Raw genomic sequence first — 25,777 nt, 5'->3', positions numbered from 1 at the left:
GGCTGCAGCTGCTGCCTGGCTCCTGTGGTTCTTTTGCATGCCTTGGTTTGTGTCTCCCTCTGATGGTGGCTGACGAGGGCGAGGACGAGAGAGAGTGAGCGAGTGTTTGTCCCAGCAGCAGCAGTAGCGGTTAAGAGGATTAGATGAGATGAGAGGAGATGAGATTAGAGTAAGGACTGCTACGTCTGTCAGGTGCTTAGCAGCCGATCTCGTTGAGCGGGAGGCGGAGGTGCGAACTGCCCCCCCCCCCCCTGGGGGCGGAGCCATGCAAATGTTTCAGGCCGCGCCGCCACGATCCCGGCGGGCCTCGTCGAGACAGAGGGCGGGCGGGCGGGCAGGCAGGAGACGGAGAGAGGGGAGAGTGTGCGAGCCGGTGGTGCTCGGCTTGGACGCAGGGGTGGTGCGGGCGGTCCTTTCCAGCCGTGGCTGCCGGCGCAGGGCTGCAGTCCGGCGCGGGGATCCGCAGAGGGAGTGCCCTGGGGGTTGGTGGGTGGCGGGCGTGCAGCGGGCGGAAGGGAGGCCCGGGGCCCGCGTGGCAGCTCGCTGCGACTGTGCGGAGCCTGGGTGGCGGGCCCGAGCCGGGCCCGCCGCCCTCTTCGGGTTATCGCTTCTCGGCCTTTTGGCTAAGATCAAGTGTAGTATCTGTTCTTATCAGTTTAATATCTGATACGTCCCCTATCTGGGGACCATATATTAAATGGATTTTTAGAACAGGGAGATGGAAGAAGAGCTTGCTCTGTCCACTCCACGCATTGACCTGGTATTGCAGTACCTCCAGGACCGGTGCACCTCTCTTATCAGTGACCAAAAGCAGAACCCAACCCAACCCAGCAAAGCAAAGCAAATCCGAGCGGAGCAACGATCCGAGGAAGGGCCGAGCGACCCGGGGAGCAGCGGCAGCAGTCCAGGGTCGGTCGGCCGGTGGGTCGGTTGCTTCCTTCCTTCCTTTCTTTCCTCCCAGCTCGTCGCTGTTGCAGGCCAGTGAGTGCGTGCGTGCGTGCGTGCGTGCCTCTTGGTCGCGACACGTCACGTCACTGAAGCGTGCTGCGGTAATGTCCGTCGGAACGTAATGTAACTGTGTGTGTGTGTGTGTGTGTGTGTGTGTGTGTGTGTGTGTGTGTGTGTGTGTGTGTGTGTGTGTGTGTGGCCTTGGTCATGAAGGCCCATGCCGGTTGAGGGTGCATTGAAGGATTAAAGCGCTAGTGTGTTTGGTTGCTTGAAGGTTAGCGTGGCCAGCTGACGGTTGTGCTGCAGCGGCTGCAGCTGCTGCCTGGCTCCTGTGGTTCTTTTGCATGCCTTGGTTTGTGTCTCCCTCTGATGGTGGCTGACGAGGGCGAGGACGAGAGAGAGTGAGCGAGTGTTTGTCCCAGCAGCAGCAGTAGCGGTTAAGAGGATTAGATGAGATGAGAGGAGATGAGATTAGAGTAAGGACTGCTACGTCTGTCAGGTGCTTAGCAGCCGATCTCGTTGAGCGGGAGGCGGAGGTGCGAACTGCCCCCCCCCCCCCTGGGGGCGGAGCCATGCAAATGTTTCAGGCCGCGCCGCCACGATCCCGGCGGGCCTCGTCGAGACAGAGGGCGGGCGGGCGGGCAGGCAGGAGACGGAGAGAGGGGAGAGTGTGCGAGCCGGTGGTGCTCGGCTTGGACGCAGGGGTGGTGCGGGCGGTCCTTTCCAGCCGTGGCTGCCGGCGCAGGGCTGCAGTCCGGCGCGGGGATCCGCAGAGGGAGTGCCCTGGGGGTTGGTGGGTGGCGGGCGTGCAGCGGGCGGAAGGGAGGCCCGGGGCCCGCGTGGCAGCTCGCTGCGACTGTGCGGAGCCTGGGTGGCGGGCCCGAGCCGGGCCCGCCGCCCTCTTCGGGTTATCGCTTCTCGGCCTTTTGGCTAAGATCAAGTGTAGTATCTGTTCTTATCAGTTTAATATCTGATACGTCCCCTATCTGGGGACCATATATTAAATGGATTTTTAGAACAGGGAGATGGAAGAAGAGCTTGCTCTGTCCACTCCACGCATTGACCTGGTATTGCAGTACCTCCAGGACCGGTGCACCTCTCTTATCAGTGACCAAAAGCAGAACCCGACACAGCACAGCACAGCACAGCACAGCACAGCACAGCACAGCACAGCACAGCACAGCACAGCACAGCACAGCACAGCACAGCAAAACCGAGCAGAGCAGCGATCCGAGGAAGGGCCGAGCGACCCGGGGAGCAGCGGCAGCAGTCCAGGGTCGGTCGGCCGGTGGGTCGGTTGCTTCCTTCCTTCCTTTCTTTCCTCCCAGCTCGTCGCTGTTGCAGGCCAGTGAGTGCGTGCGTGCGTGCGTGCGTGCCTCTTGGTCGCGACACGTCACGTCACTGAAGCGTGCTGCGGTAATGTCCGTCGGAACGTAATGTAACTGTGTGTGTGTGTGTGTGTGTGTGTGTGTGTGTGTGTGTGTGTGTGTGTGTGTGTGTGTGTGTGTGTGTGTGGCCTTGGTCATGAAGGCCCATGCCGGTTGAGGGTGCATTGAAGGATTAAAGCGCTAGTGTGTTTGGTTGCTTGAAGGTTAGCGTGGCCAGCTGACGGTTGTGCTGCAGCGGCTGCAGCTGCTGCCTGGCTCCTGTGGTTCTTTTGCATGCCTTGGTTTGTGTCTCCCTCTGATGGTGGCTGACGAGGGCGAGGACGAGAGAGAGTGAGCGAGTGTTTGTCCCAGCAGCAGCAGTAGCGGTTAAGAGGATTAGATGAGATGAGAGGAGATGAGATTAGAGTAAGGACTGCTACGTCTGTCAGGTGCTTAGCAGCCGATCTCGTTGAGCGGGAGGCGGAGGTGCGAACTGCCCCCCCCCCCCTGGGGGCGGAGCCATGCAAATGTTTCAGGCCGCGCCGCCACGATCCCGGCGGGCCTCGTCGAGACAGAGGGCGGGCGGGCGGGCAGGCAGGAGACGGAGAGAGGGGAGAGTGTGCGAGCCGGTGGTGCTCGGCTTGGACGCAGGGGTGGTGCGGGCGGTCCTTTCCAGCCGTGGCTGCCGGCGCAGGGCTGCAGTCCGGCGCGGGGATCCGCAGAGGGAGTGCCCTGGGGGTTGGTGGGTGGCGGGCGTGCAGCGGGCGGAAGGGAGGCCCGGGGCCCGCGTGGCAGCTCGCTGCGACTGTGCGGAGCCTGGGTGGCGGGCCCGAGCCGGGCCCGCCGCCCTCTTCGGGTTATCGCTTCTCGGCCTTTTGGCTAAGATCAAGTGTAGTATCTGTTCTTATCAGTTTAATATCTGATACGTCCCCTATCTGGGGACCATATATTAAATGGATTTTTAGAACAGGGAGATGGAAGAAGAGCTTGCTCTGTCCACTCCACGCATTGACCTGGTATTGCAGTACCTCCAGGACCGGTGCACCTCTCTTATCAGTGACCAAAAGCAGAACCCAACCCAACCCAGCAAAGCAAAGCAAATCCGAGCGGAGCAACGATCCGAGGAAGGGCCGAGCGACCCGGGGAGCAGCGGCAGCAGTCCAGGGTCGGTCGGCCGGTGGGTCGGTTGCTTCCTTCCTTCCTTTCTTTCCTCCCAGCTCGTCGCTGTTGCAGGCCAGTGAGTGCGTGCGTGCGTGCGTGCGTGCCTCTTGGTCGCGACACGTCACGTCACTGAAGCGTGCTGCGGTAATGTCCGTCGGAACGTAATGTAACTGTGTGTGTGTGTGTGTGTGTGTGTGTGTGTGTGTGTGTGTGTGTGTGTGTGTGTGTGTGTGTGTGTGTGTGGCCTTGGTCATGAAGGCCCATGCCGGTTGAGGGTGCATTGAAGGATTAAAGCGCTAGTGTGTTTGGTTGCTTGAAGGTTAGCGTGGCCAGCTGACGGTTGTGCTGCAGCGGCTGCAGCTGCTGCCTGGCTCCTGTGGTTCTTTTGCATGCCTTGGTTTGTGTCTCCCTCTGATGGTGGCTGACGAGGGCGAGGACGAGAGAGAGTGAGCGAGTGTTTGTCCCAGCAGCAGCAGTAGCGGTTAAGAGGATTAGATGAGATGAGAGGAGATGAGATTAGAGTAAGGACTGCTACGTCTGTCAGGTGCTTAGCAGCCGATCTCGTTGAGCGGGAGGCGGAGGTGCGAACTGCCCCCCCCCCCCCTGGGGGCGGAGCCATGCAAATGTTTCAGGCCGCGCCGCCACGATCCCGGCGGGCCTCGTCGAGACAGAGGGCGGGCGGGCGGGCAGGCAGGAGACGGAGAGAGGGGAGAGTGTGCGAGCCGGTGGTGCTCGGCTTGGACGCAGGGGTGGTGCGGGCGGTCCTTTCCAGCCGTGGCTGCCGGCGCAGGGCTGCAGTCCGGCGCGGGGATCCGCAGAGGGAGTGCCCTGGGGGTTGGTGGGTGGCGGGCGTGCAGCGGGCGGAAGGGAGGCCCGGGGCCCGCGTGGCAGCTCGCTGCGACTGTGCGGAGCCTGGGTGGCGGGCCCGAGCCGGGCCCGCCGCCCTCTTCGGGTTATCGCTTCTCGGCCTTTTGGCTAAGATCAAGTGTAGTATCTGTTCTTATCAGTTTAATATCTGATACGTCCCCTATCTGGGGACCATATATTAAATGGATTTTTAGAACAGGGAGATGGAAGAAGAGCTTGCTCTGTCCACTCCACGCATTGACCTGGTATTGCAGTACCTCCAGGACCGGTGCACCTCTCTTATCAGTGACCAAAAGCAGAACCCGACACAGCACAGCACAGCACAGCACAGCACAGCACAGCACAGCACAGCACAGCACAGCACAGCACAGCACAGCACAGCACAGCAAAACCGAGCAGAGCAGCGATCCGAGGAAGGGCCGAGCGACCCGGGGAGCAGCGGCAGCAGTCCAGGGTCGGTCGGCCGGTGGGTCGGTTGCTTCCTTCCTTCCTTTCTTTCCTCCCAGCTCGTCGCTGTTGCAGGCCAGTGAGTGCGTGCGTGCGTGCGTGCGTGCCTCTTGGTCGCGACACGTCACGTCACTGAAGCGTGCTGCGGTAATGTCCGTCGGAACGTAATGTAACTGTGTGTGTGTGTGTGTGTGTGTGTGTGTGTGTGTGTGTGTGTGTGTGTGTGTGTGTGTGTGTGTGTGTGTGTGTGGCCTTGGTCATGAAGGCCCATGCCGGTTGAGGGTGCATTGAAGGATTAAAGCGCTAGTGTGTTTGGTTGCTTGAAGGTTAGCGTGGCCAGCTGACGGTTGTGCTGCAGCGGCTGCAGCTGCTGCCTGGCTCCTGTGGTTCTTTTGCATGCCTTGGTTTGTGTCTCCCTCTGATGGTGGCTGACGAGGGCGAGGACGAGAGAGAGTGAGCGAGTGTTTGTCCCAGCAGCAGCAGTAGCGGTTAAGAGGATTAGATGAGATGAGAGGAGATGAGATTAGAGTAAGGACTGCTACGTCTGTCAGGTGCTTAGCAGCCGATCTCGTTGAGCGGGAGGCGGAGGTGCGAACTGCCCCCCCCCCCCCTGGGGGCGGAGCCATGCAAATGTTTCAGGCCGCGCCGCCACGATCCCGGCGGGCCTCGTCGAGACAGAGGGCGGGCGGGCGGGCAGGCAGGAGACGGAGAGAGGGGAGAGTGTGCGAGCCGGTGGTGCTCGGCTTGGACGCAGGGGTGGTGCGGGCGGTCCTTTCCAGCCGTGGCTGCCGGCGCAGGGCTGCAGTCCGGCGCGGGGATCCGCAGAGGGAGTGCCCTGGGGGTTGGTGGGTGGCGGGCGTGCAGCGGGCGGAAGGGAGGCCCGGGGCCCGCGTGGCAGCTCGCTGCGACTGTGCGGAGCCTGGGTGGCGGGCCCGAGCCGGGCCCGCCGCCCTCTTCGGGTTATCGCTTCTCGGCCTTTTGGCTAAGATCAAGTGTAGTCTCGGCCTTTTGGCTAAGATCAAGTATACTGTTCTTGTCGGAACACACAACTGTTCTTGCCAGAACACAAAACTGTTCTTATCAGAACACACAACTGTTCTTGCCAGAACAATCACTGCTGTTCTTGTCAGAACAGATACTTATCTTTTTCAGGTTTCCACACTTTCTGGGCCAGAGCCGACGAGGAGCGAGAATGGCGACCCAGACCTCCGAAGCCGAACGACCCAGCCAGACCACCGGAAGCCGAGCCCAGCCTGCTGCGACCCCAGGAAGCCCACCTCCCCTGGAGAACTGGATGAGGCAGACGGTGGTCCTGAAGCTGAAGGAAGTGGAGGGCCGCACCCCCGACCTGGATGCAGACACCTTCAGCAAGAAGGTGGTGCACGAAGGAGCAGGCTTCAGCCCAGCAGAGACCCTGAGCGTCCAGTCGTTTTTGAAGGGAATGTTCTACGTAACGTTCATCTCGGCGGCGGTCTGCAAAAGGTTCTGGGAGGCCTTCAGGGCGGCGAAACCGGACCAGGTCCTCTCCCGTTTCTACGGAAACAGCCCCATCCACAGGGAGGAGAGGCCCGTGACGGTCTCGATGCGGAACCCCCACACCCCAGGAAAAGACGTGGCAACTTTTCTGGGAAGATACTGCCACATCGTAAAAGAACCGACCAAGATCCTCAACCAGTACGGCTTCTGGACAGGAAGATGGTCCCTCGTGATCCGTCTGAAGGCAGACTCCACCTCGCCGGACGGGCTCCAACACCTGCCGCAGAGCTTCGCCCTAGGTAATTCTACAGGCATGCTTTTCTACCCTGGTCAACCCACAACCTGCAGACGATGCGGTCAACTGGGTCACAAGGCGGAGGAATGCCAACAGAAATCCTGCAGGCACTGCAGGGTGGTGGGGCACGAGACCAAAGACTGTCCACGAAAGAAGACCTGTAACCTGTGCGGCGATCCTGAGCACATCTACAAGGATTGCCCCAAAAGATCAAGGTCATACGCAGCGGTAGCAACAGCCAAGGCCCCGGCCAAGGTCCCCTCATCGGCCCCGACCAAGGCTCCAGCCAAGGCGACGGCACCGCAGACACCCCCTCCGGAAACCCCGAAAGCGGCACCCAGGAAAGGTAAGAAAGCAGCTCCCCTCCCTGCCAAGACTGTCGTGGCCCTGCCCGCTGTCAAGGCTCCCCCTCCCCCCCCAGAGGCAGCGCCATCCCTCCCCTGTGCTGCCTCCAACCCTCCCTGCTTCACCACCTTCACCCTCCCCCCCCTCCTCCCCCTCTCTGCAGCAGCTCTAACCCCTCCCCCAGCTGCTGCAGACCCCGACCCCGACCCTTTCCCCCCTCTTGTTTCCGCTGCAGACAACCCCCTGGAGATGCCGCCAAAAGGAGCCGGAGCCAGAAAACGCAAACATAGCGGCAAGAAGGAGGAGGAGGAGGACGAGGACAGCGAGACTGAGACGAGCCCCACCAGGAGCTCTGTCCAGAAGAGGGCGCCACCACCAGCCCCCACCGTCCCCTCTCCTCCCGAGCCCGCAAATGACGACGAAGACACGCTGGAAAAGATGGTCCAGGACCTGACCCCGTCGGATGAGCCAGCCACCGAGACCGAGGCTCTGATCCTCAACCAGCTGGACATCGACAACCAGGTCTCCCTCCTGGAACAGATGCTAGACGAGGCCGCCTGGACCCCCATGAACCCCATCGACCACGGCGGGGAAGATCCTCCCCCACCAGGGGGAGGAGGTGGTAACTAGTGCCTCTGTTTGAGCTGACCTTCTTTTTTTCTCCCAACTAATGGCGTCAATTTCTATTTTCTCCATTAATGTAAGGAGCATGAAGGACCAGTTCCGGAGGCGCGGTTTACTAACCTTCCTTTCTTCTCAGCAGTGTGATGTATATATGTTGCAGGAATGCGCTTTACCTTTCTCTCGTTCGTATCGCCATCTATGCAGGGAATGGTCTCACGGCCCGTCCTTCTGGTCCGGCGGGAACGGCTGCAAGTCGGCGGGAGTTGCTATCCTGATCCGAGGAGCCAACTTCACGGTGGACGCTGTCCAGGAGATGGTCTGCGGCAGACTTCTAGTCGTGGACGGATCCTGGGCGGGGGAGCCTGTCAGGCTCATCACCGTGTACGCCTCCCCGGAAAAGAAGCAACGCCTGGAGCTTCTCCAGAACCTGCGGACCCAGCTGACCACCGCCAGGACCGTAGTGATAGGCGGGGACTTCAACTGCCCGATCGAGGAAGGAGGGCGCACCTCCACCCACGCAACAAAACTGGACGTGACTTCGAAACTGCTCAGAGAGATTGTCACAGAGGCATCCTTAAAGGACGCTATGGGCTCCATCGGGACCGGCTCCGTGAACTATTCTTGGAGCCGGCCGGATGGCTCTGTGCGTTCCCGGATAGACTTTGTGTTCACCTCTCGGGCGGTAGAGCATCAGCAGTGCTCCATGGTGCCCTGCTACTTCTCGGACCACAGGGCTGTTCGGCTCCAGTGTGCCCTGGGCAAAGGGTTTCCTCCCGGTCCAGGCTCCTGGAAGCTGAACTGTGCCCTGTTAGAGAGGCAGGAAATTGTGGATGAGCTGCGTAATGTATATTCTGATTGTGTCAGTACCAAGTATCTGTTCCCCACTGTAACCCAGTGGTGGGAGTTTACTAAAGTAAAGCTGCGCTCTTTCTTTCAGGCTAAAGGAAGACTCCAGGCGTGTGAGAGGAAGAGGAAATTCAGACGGCTGCAACGCAAGCTGCAGTCCCTGTTGGACCTCCAACAGTGCGGATGGGACGTGGACGAGGAGCTGGAGGAGACCAAGGAGGGCCTGAAAAGGCACTTTGAGGAGGAATCCAGGCAAATCGTCTTCCGTTCCAAGGTGGAGAACCTGGAGAAGGGTGAGAAATGCAACTCTTTCTTTTTCAGGAAGCTCCACTCCGCCCACACGCCCCTGACGGAAATGAGAGACAGCGAAGGTGTGGTACGACAGGGGAAGGAGGAGGTCCAGAAAGTGGTCGTCGACTACTACCGAGATCTCTACTCCCCCAAAGACACAGACCCGGAGGCTGCCGAACGGTTCCTGTCAGGTATCACTAACACCATTGATCCCGCAGGCCGCGCAGCCATGGACGCCCCCTTGACGCTGGAGGAGCTGCACTCTGCCGCCAAATCCTTCAGGAAGGGCAGGACACCGGGCAGTGACGGTCTCCCAGCCGAGTTGTACACAACGCTGTGGGACCTCATCGGCCCGGACCTCCTCGACCTGTACGAGGAGATGGTGGTGGAGGGCAGGATGCCCCCCACGCTGAGAGAGGGAATGATCACGGTCCTGTACAAGCGGAAGGGGGAGAGACGCGACCTGAAAAATTGGCGTCCCATCTCTCTCCTGAACGTAGACTACAAGATCCTCGCCAAGGTACTAGCCACCAGGTTGAAGAAAGTCATCGGGCAGATCGTCCACCCCGACCAGACCTGCGGCATCCCAGGACGCCGGATCGCGGACAGCCTGGCCCTCATCAGGGACACGATCTACTACATCAAGGACCGCAACGTCCGTGCCGCTCTGGTCACCCTAGACCAAGAGAAGGCATTTGATCGACTGTCTCATGGTTTTATGGGTCAGGTACTGCGGAGGTTTGGGCTGGGGGAGATGTTCTGCTCTTACGCTAACCTGATGTACCTTGATATCCGCAGCTCGGTGCTGGTGAACGGCTGGAAGACTGACCCCTTCCCAGTCCTCTCTGGGGTCAGGCAAGGCTGCCCTCTCTCACCTCTTCTTTTTGTCTGTTGTATAGAGCTCTTCGCCGAGTGCATCAGACGGAATCCAGAGATCAGAGGGATCACCGCGCCGGGCAGAGACAAGAAGGAGATAAAGTGCTCGCTCTACATGGACGACGTGACCATCTTCTGCGCGGATCGCCGGTCGGTGAGAGCGCTCGTCCAGACGTGCGAGGACTTCAGCCGAGCTTCAGGCGCAAAGGTCAACTGCGGGAAGTCGGAGACCATGCTGTTCGGGCAGTGGGACCTGACTTCTGAGCCGATCCCGTTTCCCGTCCAAACCGACTTCCTAAAGATCCTGGGAGTCTGGTTCGGCAGAGACGGCGCGGCCCTGAAAAGCTGGGAGGAGAGACTCAACAAAGTAAAGCAGAAATTTGGGCTGTGGAGCCTCAGAGACCTCACCATCGAAGGGAAAGTGCTGGTGCTGCGCAACGAGATTCTTCCCGTGCTGCAGTACGTGGCTCAGGCCTGGCCCTTGCTGGTCACCATTCACCGAGCCATCAACCGAGCAGTTTTCCACTTCATCTGGGGCTCCAAAATGGACAGAGTAAAGCGCGCAGTGATGTACAAGGAACCCGGCAAGGGAGGCAAAGGAGTGCCTGACATCCCTACCATGCTGAGGACCTTCTTTGTGTGCAACTGCGTGCGCAGGACTCTCAGAGACGTAGCGAAAGGCTCTGCTGGAAACTCCATGTCTCGCTTCTTCCTGCTGCCCCTGTGGAGGCAGCTCAAGTGGGAAAAGTGGGACAGCTCCGTCCCTTACAATTGGACCATGCCCTGGTTCTACTCGGACGTGGGCAAATTTGTAAGGGAGCACCAACTGGAGGGAGTTAAACCAGACTTGTGGTTACCCCGTGTGATCCACAAGTTCATCAGAGCCAAAGACACTATGGAGAACATCCCAGGGCTCCCCGACGCCACAGCCAAGACTGTCTGGGCTAACGTGTCGTCGAGCAGGCTAACCAACAGGCATAAAGACATGGCATGGATGGCCATTCAGGGAGGCCTCCCCCTAAGGACATTTATGCATGCCAGGGGGCTGTGCAGATATAGACACTGCCCACAGTGCATTGTGGAGGAGGAGACTTCTCTTCACTTGTTCTGGCGGTGCCCGTTTGCACAGGCTTTGTTCAGAGCCCTGGAGCTGGATCTCAAGGACTCTATCGAGAGAAAGTACCTGTCTTACCATTCGGTACTTTACGGACTTTTTCCAGGAACACACACGGAGAGCGCCATTGAGGATGCTTGGCGTCTCATGTGCTGTGTAAAGGACGCTCTATGGTGTGCCAGGAACCGCCTGGTGCTGAGGAGGGAGCAGGTCACAGTCCGTGACTGCCGCAGGCTTATCCACAGCCTGCTGAGAGACTACTCTCTCAAGGACAGTCTAGAGGCTGAAGACTAGCCCCATTCTCCTCGGCCCCCTCCCCCCCCCCCATTTCCCCAGGTTATGTTCCACCAAGTGCTAACCATATGCGCCACGTCTGGAAATGTAATTGTACACTGCTTCTACTGAGCTTTCCGTAACTGAAGTCGTACTGTAACGTGTATTGCCCTGCGCTGCGTCGCAGTACTGCTTATCGTCTACCTGTACCGATAATACCGATTTATGTACTCCTGCTAAAACAGGTTGATGTCTGTTTTATCATAATCAGTTTGTATAATAAACTTAAATACAAAAAAAAAAAAAAAAAAAAAAAAAAAAAAAAAAAAAAAAAAAAAAAAAAAAAAAAAAAAATCTGTTCTTATCAGTTTAATATCTGATACGTCCCCTATCTGGGGACCATATATTAAATGGATTTTTAGAACAGGGAGATGGAAGAAGAGCTTGCTCTGTCCACTCCACGCATTGACCTGGTATTGCAGTACCTCCAGGACCGGTGCACCTCTCTTATCAGTGACCAAAAGCAGAACCCAACCCAACCCAGCAAAGCAAAGCAAATCCGAGCGGAGCAACGATCCGAGGAAGGGCCGAGCGACCCGGGGAGCAGCGGCAGCAGTCCAGGGTCGGTCGGCCGGTGGGTCGGTTGCTTCCTTCCTTCCTTTCTTTCCTCCCAGCTCGTCGCTGTTGCAGGCCAGTGAGTGCGTGCGTGCCTCTTGGTCGCGACACGTCACGTCACTGAAGTGTGCTGCGGTAATGTCCGTCGGAACGTAATGTAACTGTGTGTGTGTGTGTGTGTGTGTGTGTGTGTGTGTGGCCTTGGTCATGAAGGCCCATGCCGGTTGAGGGTGCATTGAAGGATTAAAGCGCTAGTGTGTTTGGTTGCTTGAAGGTTAGCGTGGCCAGCTGACGGTTGTGCTGCAGCGGCTGCAGCTGCTGCCTGGCTCCTGTGGTTCTTTTGCATGCCTTGGTTTGTGTCTCCCTCTGATGGTGGCTGACGAGGGCGAGGACGAGAGAGAGTGAGCGAGTGTTTGTCCCAGCAGCAGCAGTAGCGGTTAAGAGGATTAGATGAGATGAGAGGAGATGAGATTAGAGTAAGGACTGCTACGTCTGTCAGGTGCTTAGCAGCCGATCTCGTTGAGCGGGAGGCGGAGGTGCGAACTGCCCCCCCCCCCCCCTGGGGGCGGAGCCATGCAAATGTTTCAGGCCGCGCCGCCACGATCCCGGCGGGCCTCGTCGAGACAGAGGGCGGGCGGGCGGGCAGGCAGGAGACGGAGAGAGGGGAGAGTGTGCGAGCCGGTGGTGCTCGGCTTGGACGCAGGGGTGGTGCGGGCGGTCCTTTCCAGCCGTGGCTGCCGGCGCAGGGCTGCAGTCCGGCGCGGGGATCCGCAGAGGGAGTGCCCTGGGGGTTGGTGGGTGGCGGGCGTGCAGCGGGCGGAAGGGAGGCCCGGGGCCCGCGTGGCAGCTCGCTGCGACTGTGCGGAGCCTGGGTGGCGGGCCCGAGCCGGGCCCGCCGCCCTCTTCGGGTTATCGCTTCTCGGCCTTTTGGCTAAGATCAAGTGTAGTATCTGTTCTTATCAGTTTAATATCTGATACGTCCCCTATCTGGGGACCATATATTAAATGGATTTTTAGAACAGGGAGATGGAAGAAGAGCTTGCTCTGTCCACTCCACGCATTGACCTGGTATTGCAGTACCTCCAGGACCGGTGCACCTCTCTTATCAGTGACCAAAAGCAGAACCCAACCCAACCCAGCAAAGCAAAGCAAATCCGAGCGGAGCAACGATCCGAGGAAGGGCCGAGCGACCCGGGGAGCAGCGGCAGCAGTCCAGGGTCGGTCGGCCGGTGGGTCGGTTGCTTCCTTCCTTCCTTTCTTTCCTCCCAGCTCGTCGCTGTTGCAGGCCAGTGAGTGCGTGCGTGCGTGCGTGCGTGCCTCTTGGTCGCGACACGTCACGTCACTGAAGCGTGCTGCGGTAATGTCCGTCGGAACGTAATGTAACTGTGTGTGTGTGTGTGTGTGTGTGTGTGTGTGTGTGTGTGTGTGTGTGTGTGTGTGTGTGTGTGTGTGTGTGTGGCCTTGGTCATGAAGGCCCATGCCGGTTGAGGGTGCATTGAAGGATTAAAGCGCTAGTGTGTTTGGTTGCTTGAAGGTTAGCGTGGCCAGCTGACGGTTGTGCTGCAGCGGCTGCAGCTGCTGCCTGGCTCCTGTGGTTCTTTTGCATGCCTTGGTTTGTGTCTCCCTCTGATGGTGGCTGACGAGGGCGAGGACGAGAGAGAGTGAGCGAGTGTTTGTCCCAGCAGCAGCAGTAGCGGTTAAGAGGATTAGATGAGATGAGAGGAGATGAGATTAGAGTAAGGACTGCTACGTCTGTCAGGTGCTTAGCAGCCGATCTCGTTGAGCGGGAGGCGGAGGTGCGAACTGCCCCCCCCCCCCCTGGGGGCGGAGCCATGCAAATGTTTCAGGCCGCGCCGCCACGATCCCGGCGGGCCTCGTCGAGACAGAGGGCGGGCGGGCGGGCAGGCAGGAGACGGAGAGAGGGGAGAGTGTGCGAGCCGGTGGTGCTCGGCTTGGACGCAGGGGTGGTGCGGGCGGTCCTTTCCAGCCGTGGCTGCCGGCGCAGGGCTGCAGTCCGGCGCGGGGATCCGCAGAGGGAGTGCCCTGGGGGTTGGTGGGTGGCGGGCGTGCAGCGGGCGGAAGGGAGGCCCGGGGCCCGCGTGGCAGCTCGCTGCGACTGTGCGGAGCCTGGGTGGCGGGCCCGAGCCGGGCCCGCCGCCCTCTTCGGGTTATCGCTTCTCGGCCTTTTGGCTAAGATCAAGTGTAGTTCCCTTCGGACAGGGGGGGGACTATGCTGATCCTCTGGCCTTAGGGTTCGGGAAAGCACGAAGCCCGAGGTGCTTAAATTGCCCTGACGCAAGTCGGAGTTACCGTGTGCAGACTTGCACGCCGCTGCACACGGTAAATGCACATTTTTTGCACCGGCGGATCTTCACACTCCCTCCATCGCACCATCAGGGCATGGAGTGGAATTTATTTTTGAACCTGGCTGGGTCAGTCATGGCCCGCCCCTAAATTATTTATTTATTTATCACAATGTGTTTAAGCACGTGTGCCCATTAATTTCGATTGGATTTTCACGGTCACCAAACCTTTAAGCGAGGCCACGTTCACGATTTCGGTTTTTCGATTTGGCACTTTTGTTTTCGGACACTATCTTTCGGTAGTGAAGCCAAGGGGGCTACTTCCCGATGGGAGTGCCCCATGGCGATGGGGTCTCACCCTTCGGGGAGAGTCCTAAGATCCGACCCTCCCATGGGGGGGGGGAGGAATTTGTCTGGGTTCCCCTTGTGGGGACCCAGTTTCGTATATGGCTTCCGCTGCCTCTTAGGAGCACGGAAAGCAGCACCCAAAGGAGCACGCACCTCGGGCTTCAAAAAAAAAAAAAAAAATCTGTTCTTATCAGTTTAATATCTGATACGTCCCCTATCTGGGGACCATATATTAAATGGATTTTTAGAACAGGGAGATGGAAGAAGAGCTTGCTCTGTCCACTCCACGCATTGACCTGGTATTGCAGTACCTCCAGGACCGGTGCACCTCTCTTATCAGTGACCAAAAGCAGAACCCAGCACAGCACAGCACAGCACAGCACAGCACAGCACAGCACAGCACAGCACAGCACAGCACAGCAAAACCGAGCAGAGCAGCGATCCGAGGAAGGGCCGAGCGACCCGGGGAGCAGCGGCAGCAGTCCAGGGTCGGTCGGCCGGTGGGTCGGTTGCTTCCTTCCTTCCTTTCTTTCCTCCCAGCTCGTCGCTGTTGCAGGCCAGTGAGTGCGTGCGTGCCTCTTGGTCGCGACACGTCACGTCACTGAAGTGTGCTGCGGTAATGTCCGTCGGAACGTAATGTAACTGTGTGTGTGTGTGTGTGTGTGTGTGTGTGTGTGTGTGTGTGTGTGTGTGGCCTTGGTCATGAAGGCCCATGCCGGTTGAGGGTGCATTGAAGGATTAAAGCGCTAGTGTGTTTGGTTGCTTGAAGGTTAGCGTGGCCAGCTGACGGTTGTGCTGCAGCGGCTGCAGCTGCTGCCTGGCTCCTGTGGTTCTTTTGCATGCCTTGGTTTGTGTCTCCCTCTGATGGTGGCTGACGAGGGCGAGGACGAGAGAGAGTGAGCGAGTGTTTGTCCCAGCAGCAGCAGTAGCGGTTAAGAGGATTAGATGAGATGAGAGGAGATGAGATTAGAGTAAGGACTGCTACGTCTGTCAGGTGCTTAGCAGCCGATCTCGTTGAGCGGGAGGCGGAGGTGCGAACTGCCCCCCCCCCCCCCTGGGGGCGGAGCCATGCAAATGTTTCAGGCCGCGCCGCCACGATCCCGGCGGGCCTCGTCGAGACAGAGGGCGGGCGGGCGGGCAGGCAGGAGACGGAGAGAGGGGAGAGTGTGCGAGCCGGTGGTGCTCGGCTTGGACGCAGGGGTGGTGCGGGCGGTCCTTTCCAGCCGTGGCTGCCGGCGCAGGGCTGCAGTCCGGCGCGGGGATCCGCAGAGGGAGTGCCCTGGGGGTTGGTGGGTGGCGGGCGTGCAGCGGGCGGAAGGGAGGCCCGGGGCCCGCGTGGCAGCTCGCTGCGACTGTGCGGAGCCTGGGTGGCGGGCCCGAGCCGGGCCCGCCGCCCTCTTCGGGTTATCGCTTCTCGGCCTTTTGGCTAAGATCAAGTGTAGTTCCCTTCGGACAGGGGGGGGACTATGCTGATCCTCTGGCCTTAGGGTTCGGGAAAGCACGAAGCCCGAGGTGCTTAAATTGCCCTGACGCAAGTCGGAGTTACCGTGTGCAGACTTGCACGCCGCTGCACACGGTAAATGCACATTTTTTGCACCGGCGGATCTTCACACTCCCTCCATCGCACCATCAGGGCATGGAGTGGAATTTATTTTTGAACCTGGCTGGGTCAGTCATGGCCCGCCCCTAAATTATTTATTTATTTATCACAATGTGTTTTAAGCACGTGTGCCCATTAATTTCGATTGGATTTTCACGGTCACCAAACCTTTAAGCGAGGCCACGTTCACGATTTGGTTTTTCGATTTGGCACTTTTGTTTTCGGACACTATCTTTCGGTAGTGAAGCCAAGGGGGCTACTTCCCGATGGGAGTGCCCCATGGCGATGGGGTCTCACCCTTCGGGGAGAGTCCTAAGATCCGACCCTCCCATGGGGGGGGGGAGGAATTTGTCTGGGTTCCCCTTGTGGGGACCCAGTTTCGTATAAGGCTTCCGCTGCCTCTTAGGAGCACGGAAAGCAGCACCCAAAGGAGCACGCACCTCGGGCTTCAAAAAAAAAAAAAAAAAAAAAAAAAAAAAAAAAAAAAAAAAAAAAAAAAAAAAATCTGTTCTTATCAGTTTAATATCTGATACGTCCCCTATCTGGGGACCATATATTAAATGGATTTTTAGAACAGGGAGATGGAAGAAGAGCTTGCTCTGTCCACTCCACGCATTGACCTGGTATTGCAGTACCTCCAGGACCGGTGCACCTCTCTTATCAGTGACCAAAAGCAGAACCCGACCCAGCACAGCACAGCACAGCACAGCACAGCAAAACCGAGCAGAGCAGCGATCCGAGGAAGGGCCGAGCGACCCGGGGAGCAGCGGCAGCAGTCCAGGGTCGGTCGGCCGGTGGGTCGGTTGCTTCCTTCCTTCCTTTCTTTCCTCCCAGCTCGTCGCTGTTGCAGGCCAGTGAGTGCGTGCGTGCCTCTTGGTCGCGACACGTCACGTCACTGAAGCGTGCTGCGGTAATGTCCGTCGGAACGTAATGTAACTCTGTGTGTGTGTGTGTGTGTGTGTGTGTGTGTGTGTGTGGCCTTGGTCATGAAGGCCCATGCCGGTTGAGGGTGCATTGAAGGATTAAAGCGCTAGTGTGTTTGGTTGCTTGAAGGTTAGCGTGGCCAGCTGACGGTTGTGCTGCAGCGGCTGCAGCTGCTGCCTGGCTCCTGTGGTTCTTTTGCATGCCTTGGTTTGTGTCTCCCTCTGATGGTGGCTGACGAGGGCGAGGACGAGAGAGAGTGAGCGAGTGTTTGTCCCAGCAGCAGCAGTAGCGGTTAAGAGGATTAGATGAGATGAGAGGAGATGAGATTAGAGTAAGGACTGCTACGTCTGTCAGGTGCTTAGCAGCCGATCTCGTTGAGCGGGAGGCGGAGGTGCGAACTGCCCCCCCCCCCCCGGGGGCGGAGCCATGCAAATGTTTCAGGCCGCGCCGCCACGATCCCGGCGGGCCTCGTCGAGACAGAGGGAGGGAGGGCGGGCGGGCAGGCAGGAGACGGAGAGAGGGGAGAGTGTGCGAGCCGGTGGTGCTCGGCTTGGACGCAGGGGTGGTGCGGGCGGTCCTTTCCAGCCGTGGCTGCCGGCGCAGGGCTGCAGTCCGGCGCGGGGATCCGCAGAGGGAGTGCCCTGGGGGTTGGTGGGTGGCGGGCGTGCAGCGGGCGGAAGGGAGGCCCGGGGCCCGCGTGGCAGCTCGCTGCGACTGTGCGGAGCCTGGGTGGCGGGCCCGAGCCGGGCCCGCCGCCCTCTTCGGGTTATCGCTTCTCGGCCTTTTGGCTAAGATCAAGTGTAGTTCCCTTCGGACAGGGGGGGGACTATGCTGATCCTCTGGCCTTAGGGTTCGGGAAAGCACGAAGCCCGAGGTGCTTAAATTGCCCTGACGCAAGTCGGAGTTACCGTGTGCAGACTTGCACGCCGCTGCACACGGTAAATGCACATTTTTTGCACCGGCGGATCTTCACACTCCCTCCATCGCACCATCAGGGCATGGAGTGGAATTTATTTTTGAACCTGGCTGGGTCAGTCATGACCCGCCCCTAAATTATTTATTTATTTATCACAATGTGTTTAAGCACGTGTGCCCATTAATTTTGATTGGATTTTCACGGTCACCAAACCTTTTAGCGAGGCCACGTTCACGATTTGGTTTTTCGATTTGGCACTTTTGTTTTCGGACACTACCTTTTGGTAGTGAAGCCAAGGGGGCTACTTCCCGATGGGAGTGCCCCATGGCAATGGGGTCTCACCCTTCGGGGAGAGTCCTAAGATCTGACCCTCCCATGGGGGGGGGGAGGAATTTGTCTGGGTTCCCCTTGTGGGGACCCAGTTTCGTATATGGCTTCTGCTGCCTCTTTGGAGCACAGAACGCATCACCCAAAGGAGCACGCACCTCGGGCTTCAAAAAAAAAAAAAAAAAAAAAAAAAAAAAAAAAAAAAAAAAAAAAAAATCTGTTCTTATCAGTTTAATATCTGATACGTCCCCTATCTGGGGACCATATATTAAATGGATTTTTAGAACAGGGAGATGGAAGAAGAGCTTGCTCTGTCCACTCCACGCATTGACCTGGTATTGCAGTACCTCCAGGACCGGTGCACCTCTCTTATCAGTGACCAAAAGCAGAACCCGACCCAGCACAGCACAGCACAGCACAGCACAGCAAAACCGAGCAGAGCAGCGATCCGAGGAAGGGCCGAGCGACCCGGGGAGCAGCGGCAGCAGTCCAGGGTCGGTCGGCCGGTGGGTCGGTTGCTTCCTTCCTTCCTTTCTTTCCTCCCAGCTCGTCGCTGTTGCAGGCCAGTGAGTGCGTGCGTGCCTCTTGGTCGCGACACGTCACGTCACTGAAGCGTGCTGCGGTAATGTCCGTCGGAACGTAATGTAACTCTGTGTGTGTGTGTGTGTGTGTGTGTGTGTGTGTGGCCTTGGTCATGAAGGCCCATGCCGGTTGAGGGTGCATTGAAGGATTAAAGCGCTAGTGTGTTTGGTTGCTTGAAGGTTAGCGTGGCCAGCTGACGGTTGTGCTGCAGCGGCTGCAGCTGCTGCCTGGCTCCTGTGGTTCTTTTGCATGCCTTGGTTTGTGTCTCCCTCTGATGGTGGCTGACGAGGGCGAGGACGAGAGAGAGTGAGCGAGTGTTTGTCCCAGCAGCAGCAGTAGCGGTTAAGAGGATTAGATGAGATGAGAGGAGATGAGATTAGAGTAAGGACTGCTACGTCTGTCAGGTGCTTAGCAGCCGATCTCGTTGAGCGGGAGGCGGAGGTGCGAACTGCCCCCCCCCCCGGGGGCGGAGCCATGCAAATGTTTCAGGCCGCGCCGCCACGATCCCGGCGGGCCTCGTCGAGACAGAGGGAGGGAGGGCGGGCGGGCAGGCAGGAGACGGAGAGAGGGGAGAGTGTGCGAGCCGGTGGTGCTCGGCTTGGACGCAGGGGTGGTGCGGGCGGTCCTTTCCAGCCGTGGCTGCCGGCGCAGGGCTGCAGTCCGGCGCGGGGATCCGCAGAGGGAGTGCCCTGGGGGTTGGTGGGTGGCGGGCGTGCAGCGGGCGGAAGGGAGGCCCGGGGCCCGCGTGGCAGCTCGCTGCGACTGTGCGGAGCCTGGGTGGCGGGCCCGAGCCGGGCCCGCCGCCCTCTTCGGGTTATCGCTTCTCGGCCTTTTGGCTAAGATCAAGTGTACTTGTACAGGAGATCTTAGCCAGAGGTCCTAGTGTCAGCGGAGTACGGCCCTCGGCCTCCCGGCATCGGCCCCTTCATTGGGGTCTTAAGCCGGGTGCTGCTATAGGGGGTCCCGTCAGAGCTGGCACTGGGAACGTGGAGCGATCGGCGTGATGGCGATACCGAACTTTCCGAATACGGTGCGCATGTGTATTGAGGATGAAGAACGTCGGAGGAGGATTTCGCTGGAGGAAGTTCAGGTGAAAATCGTGGAAGGTCTGTTGCAGATGCCAAGAGGGGAGATTTTTTGCCTTCAGGATTTTGGGTTCCGTGGTTTCTTTGACATTACTTTCAAATCGGTTTGGGGAGCACGGAATTTGATGGAACGGAGTCTTACCCATGCTGATCATGTTTTGTTACGTGGCATTGTTTTTCGTCCCTCGGTTGCGGTGCGGAAAGTATGTATTACGGTGCATATATACAATCCCTTTGTGCCAGATGATGCGATCTGTGCGTTTTTGAGCCAATATGCGTCCAAAGTGGAAGAACCGGAGTATATGCGGAATCCTTTTGGCGTGTATAATGGTAGGAGAAGGTTTTGGGTTACCTTAAAACCCGACGAGAAGGGATATGGAGGGATGATGCATCCACCGCAGAACTTCTCTATCGGGGGGAATCAGGGATATCTTTTTTATCCCAACTGTCCTACCTTTTGTCGGAAGTGCTTTAAGTTCGGGCACACTAGTGAGCACTGCGTCGAAGACCAGAAGGTTTGCCGTAATTGCAGGCAGAAGGGACATATGGCCTTTGAGTGTCCAAACCCCAGGAAATGTGATCTCTGTGGAGATGTGGGGCATGGGGCGTGGTCATGTCCCGTGTTGAGAGAGCAGCGGAAGAAAGCTGCAGAAAGGCAGGAGGAGGAGGAGAGGAGGATAGAGGCTGAGCGGTCTGAGCATGTGGATCGGTTGGTGGAGCAATTTTCTCTTGCATCTGGAGCGTCTGTCAAACCGCCGCCGGAAGATCGGCCTGCGGTTTCTGTGGCGTCGGAGCGAGTAATTGAAGATGTGGCTGTGAGTCCGGTACAAAGTGCCGTTGTGGATCCAGAGATGGAAATTACGCCTCAACAGGAAGATCCCCTGTTGGAGGTAATTAAGGATCCTCTGCTTATCGATGCAGATCTGCCAGATATTGGTGGTTTGGAGCAGGAACCTGGGCAGGCGGGAGTCAGGTTTGTAGAAGACGTGATGATAGATGCAGGAGAGGGTTGTAGTGCTGAAAAAAGAGTTCGGGAGTGTGAGAGTGGGTCCTCACCGGATTCCCCCCGGTTAGATGTGTTATCAGAAAGCGAAGGAAGCTGTTCTCCGCTTTCTGTATGTTCTGAAGATCCAGGAGGTGTTTTCAGCCGAAGAGTGGCAGATCCTATGAGGAGTTATTCCGAGGTTGTGGAGGAGACTTTGACTAAAAAGTTTCGATCGGGGACATGAGGGGTGTAGTATGAAGAGTGCTGATGAGTATTAAATTATGAGGTCTCTTTGTATTGCATCCCTCAATGTAAGAAGCATTAAGGGTGCTGCACGGCGTGTAGTGGTCTTTGAGGCTCTTAAGGGGCAAAGAGCAGATATTTTTTGTCTGCAAGAATGTAATTTGGCAGGACCATTGCAGAGTCAGCCTTGGACTTTGGGTCCTTCTGTTTTTTCGTTTGGGGTTAGGCGGAATTGTGGGGTGGCGGTGGTGTTTCGTAGTTTTGATTTTCAGGTGGTTAGGGTGGTGGAAATAGAATATGGGAGGGCGTTAGTGGTTTTTTTTAGATATGGGGGGGTTGGGTTCAAATTAATTAATGTGTATGCTCCTGTAGATAGGAAAGAAAGGATAACGCTATTGCAGCACGTGAAATTATGGTTACCAGGGAGAGAGTGTGTGTTTTTGGTGGGTGACTTTAATTGTGTGCTTAAGAATGAGGATAGAGTGGGTGGGAGGAAAGGTGCGAATTTGGATGGGTCTAGTAGGGAGTTGGGGCAGATGGTGGAAGATTTTGGATTGTTAGATTCAGTTATGTTACATAAATCGTCAGAGAAGTTTTTTTCTTTCTTTAGTGAGGATGGGAGTGTGTGTTCCAGGATTGATTTTATTTTCTTTTCTAAAAATATGAGTGGGAGGGAGATGATAGGTGTGCGTTTGCCTTTTACGGATCATGTTTGTGTGTTATGTACAGTGGAGTTTGTAGAGGAAGTTATAATGGGTCGTGGTCAATGGAAGTTGAATGTGTCTTTGATGGATGATGGATGGGTGGTGAAGTGTTTTGAAAGATTCTTCCTGGGGCTGCGGAGAAAGAAACGGTGTTTTATGTCAATCAGTAGGTGGTGGGAGTTTGTTAAGGTGCAAGTGCGGATGTTTTTTGTGAGAATAGGGAAAGTTAGAGCTAGGAATGAAAGGAAAGAATTGATGATGTGGCAGAAACGTTTGGAGTATTTGAGGAAATTGAGGGTGCTTGGGTTGGATGTGAAGAATGATTTGATTGAGGCAAGGCAGCAGGTGAGTCAGTATATGGAAAAGAAAGGTAAGAAGATAATGTTTCGAGCTAGGGTGAAAGTGTTAGAGGAAGATGAGAAGTGTACGAGGTTTTTTTTCAAGAAAGTGTTTGGTGGTAAGAGTCTGATGGAGAGTGTGTTGAATAAGGATGGAGTAGCTGTGGAAGGAGTAGGGGTTTTGGATGTTGTATTAGAGTTCTATAGGGATTTGTATGTTGAGAAAACAAGAGATTGGAGGGTGGAAAGGGAGATTTTGGAGGGTGTGGAAGCGGTAGTGGATAGTGTGGATGCAGAGGATTTGGTGAAAGATGTGACGAAAGAGGAGCTAGAAAAGGTACTGAAAAGCATGGCTAAAGGTAAGACGCCAGGATGTGATGGGTTGCCTGTGGAATTTTATTGTAAGTTTTGGGATCTGATAGGGGATGATTTTACTGAAGCTTGTGTGGAGGTTTTGCGTAAGAATGAGTTGATTGATTCTATGAAAGAGGGTGTGATTGTGCTGTTATTTAAGAAAGGAGATAAAAAAGATTTGAAGAATTGGAGGCCAATCACATTGTTGAATGTGGACTATAAGGTGTTAGCGAAAGTGTTGGCAAATCGGTTAAGGTTGATTGTGCATAATTTGGTTGGGGAAGAGCAAGTGTGTGCTGTGCCGGGTAGACAGATTGGGGATAGTTTGGTTGTGTTGCGTGATGTGTTGTGGTATTGCATGGATAGGAAGTTGGAAGTGGCGGTGGCAACTATTGATTTTGAGAAGGCGTATGATAGAGTAGCGCATGGATTTTTGTTTGGGGTTTTAAAGAGGTTGGGGATACCGGGGGGGATGTTGAAGTGGTTGAAAATGTTATATGAAGGAATTAGTAGTAGAGTAATGGTGAATGGTTGTTTGACTGAGAGTTTTGGTATAATGTCTGGGGTGAGACAAGGGTGTCCGTTGTCGCCGATTTTGTTTATATGCGTGATTGAACCTTTGTTAAGGATGATTAGGTGTGATAAGGTGGTGAGAGGTGTAGAAGTACCGGGAAGTGGGGGTAGGAGTTTGAAAGTGTTAGGTTATATGGACGATGTGACGGTAGTATGTAGAACGCAAGCTGGGTTAAGGAGGGTGAAGCTGTTAGTGGAGGGATTTTGTATGGGGAGTGGTTTCCGGGTGAATTGGGATAAATGTGCTTGTAAGGCTTTTGGTGAGTGGCGGGAGTTGGGGTTGTGTGGATGGCCTGTTAAGAGTGAAGCGATCGAGGTGTTGGGGGTGAAATTTGATAATAAGTTGAATGGATGTGATAGCTGGGAGAAGGTGGTTGGGAAAGTGAAACAGAAGATAGGGTTTTGGTCGTCTAGGACTTTGTCTTTTTCTGGAAGGGTGTTGATTGTGAAGGTGGTGATTGTTCCTTTGTTGTTGTACTTGAATGTGGTTTTTCCAGTAAGTGTGAGAGTAATTAGGAAATTGGTGAGAAGTTTATTTTTATTTTTTTGGAATTCTAGGATGGAGCGATTGAGAAGGCAGAAAGTGATGTTGAAGACGGAGAATGGGGGTATGGACATGCCAGATGTTGAGCGGTTTTTGTTGGTGCAATATATACGGGTGTGTGTGAAGGTGAGTAAGAAGGATTCAATGGTGGGTTGCATGTTGAGGTATGCTGCGGGTGGTTTGTTGAGGAAGTATGGTTTGTATGAACTTGATCGTAAGAAGCCTGTGTGTTTTAAGGTGCCTTGGTTTTATGAAAGGGTTGAGATTGGTATTAGAAGATATGAGTTGCAGAATGTGACTGTGTCTATGTGGGAAGAGAAAAGGTGTGTATTGAATATGATTAGGGATCGGGAGGAAGTAGTAGGTTTGGGTGGTTTGAATGAAGGTCAAAGTAAGCAGGTTTGGAAGATGTTGTCTGAGCGAGAATTGGTTAATAGACAGAGAGATGTGGGTTGGATGGCGGTGCATGGGTGTTTGCCAACTAGAGAGTTTCAGAGGGTTAGGAAGTTGTGTGTTTCTGAGTGTTGCCCCAGGGAGGGGTGTGGTAGAGTGGAGAATGTGATACATGTGTTCTGGAGTTGTGAGTATGCTGTACAAATTTGGGAAAGGATGGGGCGGTTGGTTAAAGAATTAGTGGGATTGGATGGGGTGGGTTTTGAGGCTGTGTTTTTTGGGTTATGTGATTTAGATAAGAGGAGGAGGAGGTTGTTCTGGATGCTGATAAGTTGTGTTAAGGAATCTTTGTGGGATGTGAGGAACTTGTTAGTCTTTAAAAAGGATATGGTGGAGGTGGATGGTTGTGTGAGGATGATTCGAGGACGGATGTATGTGTATTTTTTGAGGGATGTGAGAAGGTGGGGGGAGGAAGATGCCGAGGGTGTGTGGAAAACAAAGAAATGGAAAGACTGGGATAGGGTTTGAGGGGGGTTGGGGGTTTGGATGGTTTGTGGAGGTTGGGAGGTAGTCTTTGAGGAGCGTTTTGTATATATGTATTAAAAATTGTATTTAAAAAAAACCAAAAAAAAAAAAAAAAAAACCAACCGTGTGGTTGGGGGTTGGATGGTTTGTGGAGGTTGGGAGGTAGTCTTTGAGGAGCTTTTTTGTATATATGTATATAGGGTTTTTAGGTTTCACTAAGTGGTGTGGGATTATAAAGAGAAAATATGCCATGAGGATGTTATATGTAATGCCGTCCGGAGTGTCATCTTGAGGATGTGCGATATGACTGAGTGGTATAAAAAAAAAAAAAAAAAAAAAATCTGTTCTTATCAGTTTAATATCTGATACGTCCCCTATCTGGGGACCATATATTAAATGGATTTTTAGAACAGGGAGATGGAAGAAGAGCTTGCTCTGTCCACTCCACGCATTGACCTGGTATTGCAGTACCTCCAGGACCGGTGCACCTCTCTTATCAGTGACCAAAAGCAGAACCCGACCCAGCACAGCACAGCACAGCACAGCACAGCAAAACCGAGCAGAGCAGCGATCCGAGGAAGGGCCGAGCGACCCGGGGAGCAGCGGCAGCAGTCCAGGGTCGGTCGGCCGGTGGGTCGGTTGCTTCCTTCCTTCCTTTCTTTCCTCCCAGCTCGTCGCTGTTGCAGGCCAGTGAGTGCGTGCGTGCCTCTTGGTCGCGACACGTCACGTCACTGAAGCGTGCTGCGGTAATGTCCGTCGGAACGTAATGTAACTCTGTGTGTGTGTGTGTGTGTGTGTGTGTGTGTGTGGCCTTGGTCATGAAGGCCCATGCCGGTTGAGGGTGCATTGAAGGATTAAAGCGCTAGTGTGTTTGGTTGCTTGAAGGTTAGCGTGGCCAGCTGACGGTTGTGCTGCAGCGGCTGCAGCTGCTGCCTGGCTCCTGTGGTTCTTTTGCATGCCTTGGTTTGTGTCTCCCTCTGATGGTGGCTGACGAGGGCGAGGACGAGAGAGAGTGAGCGAGTGTTTGTCCCAGCAGCAGCAGTAGCGGTTAAGAGGATTAGATGAGATGAGAGGAGATGAGATTAGAGTAAGGACTGCTACGTCTGTCAGGTGCTTAGCAGCCGATCTCGTTGAGCGGGAGGCGGAGGTGCGAACTGCCCCCCCCCCCCCCGGGGGCGGAGCCATGCAAATGTTTCAGGCCGCGCCGCCACGATCCCGGCGGGCCTCGTCGAGACAGAGGGAGGGAGGGCGGGCGGGCAGGCAGGAGACGGAGAGAGGGGAGAGTGTGCGAGCCGGTGGTGCTCGGCTTGGACGCAGGGGTGGTGCGGGCGGTCCTTTCCAGCCGTGGCTGCCGGCGCAGGGCTGCAGTCCGGCGCGGGGATCCGCAGAGGGAGTGCCCTGGGGGTTGGTGGGTGGCGGGCGTGCAGCGGGCGGAAGGGAGGCCCGGGGCCCGCGTGGCAGCTCGCTGCGACTGTGCGGAGCCTGGGT

At 56.1% G+C, this 25,777-nt stretch overlaps 5 non-coding genes and 6 pseudogenes across 5 annotated transcripts; all 11 read left to right on the top strand.

Annotated features, from left to right (window-relative positions):
- The first annotated feature begins 603 nt into the window (after positions 1-603).
- Positions 604-794, top strand: LOC149278521 (U2 spliceosomal RNA). The gene has a single exon (XR_016278646.1). It is a non-coding gene; the product is annotated as a U2 spliceosomal RNA (small nuclear RNA).
- A 1,064-nt stretch (positions 795-1,858) lies between these two features.
- LOC149278520 (U2 spliceosomal RNA) lies at positions 1,859-2,049 on the top strand. Its single transcript, XR_016278760.1, has one exon. It is a non-coding gene; the product is annotated as a U2 spliceosomal RNA (small nuclear RNA).
- A 1,125-nt stretch (positions 2,050-3,174) lies between these two features.
- Positions 3,175-3,365, top strand: LOC149278519 (U2 spliceosomal RNA). The gene has a single exon (XR_016278749.1). It is a non-coding gene; the product is annotated as a U2 spliceosomal RNA (small nuclear RNA).
- A 1,066-nt stretch (positions 3,366-4,431) lies between these two features.
- Positions 4,432-4,622, top strand: LOC149278518 (U2 spliceosomal RNA). The gene has a single exon (XR_016278738.1). It is a non-coding gene; the product is annotated as a U2 spliceosomal RNA (small nuclear RNA).
- A 1,130-nt stretch (positions 4,623-5,752) lies between these two features.
- LOC149278517 (U2 spliceosomal RNA) lies at positions 5,753-5,884 on the top strand (annotated as a pseudogene).
- Positions 5,885-11,265: 5,381 nt separating this feature from the next.
- Positions 11,266-11,437, top strand: LOC149278516 (U2 spliceosomal RNA; annotated as a pseudogene).
- A 1,019-nt stretch (positions 11,438-12,456) lies between these two features.
- On the top strand, positions 12,457-12,647 carry LOC149278515 (U2 spliceosomal RNA). Its single transcript, XR_016278721.1, has one exon. It is a non-coding gene; the product is annotated as a U2 spliceosomal RNA (small nuclear RNA).
- Positions 12,648-14,351: 1,704 nt separating this feature from the next.
- Positions 14,352-14,529, top strand: LOC149278514 (U2 spliceosomal RNA; annotated as a pseudogene).
- Positions 14,530-16,281: 1,752 nt separating this feature from the next.
- Positions 16,282-16,453, top strand: LOC149278513 (U2 spliceosomal RNA; annotated as a pseudogene).
- Positions 16,454-18,160: 1,707 nt separating this feature from the next.
- LOC149278512 (U2 spliceosomal RNA) lies at positions 18,161-18,332 on the top strand (annotated as a pseudogene).
- A 6,240-nt stretch (positions 18,333-24,572) lies between these two features.
- Positions 24,573-24,782, top strand: LOC149278511 (U2 spliceosomal RNA; annotated as a pseudogene).
- Positions 24,783-25,777: the final 995 nt, after the last annotated feature.

This window comes from Sceloporus occidentalis, unplaced genomic scaffold (assembly GCF_023333645.1).
Source record: "Sceloporus occidentalis isolate IW3139 unplaced genomic scaffold, rSceOcc1.0.p SCAF_188, whole genome shotgun sequence".
Lineage (NCBI taxonomy): Eukaryota > Metazoa > Chordata > Lepidosauria > Squamata > Phrynosomatidae > Sceloporus > Sceloporus occidentalis.
Note: the sequence above shows the minus strand (reverse complement) of the source record. Positions and strands in the feature narration are given on the sequence as shown.